The sequence below is a fragment of the Apteryx rowi genome, unplaced genomic scaffold, assembly GCF_003343035.1.
Source record: "Apteryx rowi isolate R43461 unplaced genomic scaffold, aptRow1 scaffold_1429, whole genome shotgun sequence".
Taxonomy (NCBI): Eukaryota; Metazoa; Chordata; class Aves; order Apterygiformes; family Apterygidae; genus Apteryx; species Apteryx rowi.
Genome location: NW_020447674.1, coordinates 34,808 through 36,694, shown reverse-complemented (window position 1 = coordinate 36,694; position 1,887 = coordinate 34,808).

Genomic DNA, 1,887 nt, shown 5'->3' with positions numbered 1-1,887 from the left:
TGGAGCACCCCAACCCTGGGAGGCATCAGGGCAAGAGGGTCCGGGGGGCATCGCCACCCTGACCCCCCCCCCCACGGGGGTCCTGGGGGTCTCCAGACCCCGGCCACACTGAGGGGCAGCTGGGGGAGGGACCCAGGCGTCCGAGCCAAGACCCCCGCACCGAACCCCCCCCTTTCAGAGGGGCTGTGGGGGGGGGGTGCCAGCAGAGCGCTGGGAACCCAGGTGTCCCGGCCGGGAGGGTGCCCTGTGCTGCCCCCGCAGCCGGAGCAGGCCAGGGGGCCCAGGTGTCCGGGCCCCCCCAGACCGAGTGGGTGACCCAGGGCTGGGGGGCAGCCGGACACCTGGGCCCCACCTGCCTCGGTTTCCCCTCTGAACTGGGGGCAGCTCTGGGGGGGGGGGGGGCTGGTCCCTGCTGGTGCCCCTCCAGCGTGCTCCCAGTGCTCCCAGTACATCGCTCCCCCGGCGCCAGGCCCCAGCGGGGGGGGCGCTGGCAGGGCCCAGGCTGGGGACGCTTGTGCCACCGAGGAGCCAACGGGGACGCAAACGGGCTAAAATTAGCCCAGGGGAAAGGCCACGGCTGCCGGATGCGGCTGTGCCCAGGGACGGCTGTGCCCAGGGACGGCTGTGCCCAGGGTGACTGACTGTGCCCGGGCTGGATGTGCCTGGGGACACAACCATGCCCAGGGCCGGCTGTGCCAGGGCTGGCTGTGTCTGAGCTAGCTGTCCCCAGGGCGGCTGTGCCCAGGGTGACGGCTGTACCCGGGCCGGCTGTCCCCAGGGCTAGTTGTGGCGGCTGTGCCCAGGGTGACGGCTGTACCCGGGCCGGCTGTCCCCAGGGCTGGTTGTGCCCAGGGTTGTGGCTGTGCCCAGGGACATGGCTGTCCCCAGGGTGACAGCTGTGCCTGGGGTGACAGTTGTACCCGGGCCGGCTGTCCCCAGGGCTGGTTGTGCCCAGGGATGTGGTTGTGCCCAGGGTGACGGCTGTGCCTGGGRTGACAGCTGTGCTCCAGCCAGATGTGCCCAGGGATGGCTGTCCCCAGGGCGGCTGTGCCCAGGCTGGATGTGCCTGGGAACACGACTGTGCCCAGAGGTGCGACTGTGCCCGGGGCTGTACAATGGACGGCTGTACCCAGGGGTGCGACTGTGCCCATGGACGGCTGTACCCAGAGACAAGAGTGTGCTGGGGCGGTGCCCACGGACACAGCTGTGCCCGGAGCCGTGGTTGTTCCCATGTGAGACCCCCAGACTCCCCAGTGCCCCCCCCATAGACCCATATCCCCAGTGCCTCCATCCTGCCCCTAGCCCCGCCCCCTCGCTCCGCCCCGCCCCCTGCTGCTCCGTTGCCGTGGCAACCGCCGCCGGTGCTCAAGGGCGGCCAGAGGGCGGGGGGGAGGGGGGGCTGCCCAGTGCATCCCAGTATAACCCAGTGTTGTCCCCCGGCTGCCCCAGTGCAACCCAGTGTGCCCCCCCCGGCTGTCCCAGTGCATCCCAGTATAACCCAGTGTGCCTCCCCGGCTGTCCCAGTGCAACCCAGTATAACCCAGTGTGCACCCCGGAGCAACCCAGTACGCTCCTATGGCTTCCCCTGCACAAACCAGTGTGTCCCCCTGTCTGCCCCACTGCAGCCCAGTGCAACCCAGTTTGCTCCCCCTGTCCGCCCCAGGGAAACCCAGCGCAACACAGTACAACCCAGCGCACCCCCCCCCCCAGTTGTCCCAGTGCAACTCAGCGCGTTGCCCCCATCTGCCTCAGTGCAACTGAATGCAACCCAGTGTGCTCCCCTGTCCGCCCCAGTGCAACCCAGTACAAACCAGCGTGCCCCCACGGCTGCCCCAGTGCAAGCCAGTGTGTCCCCCTGCCTGTCCCAGTGCAACCCAGTACAAACCA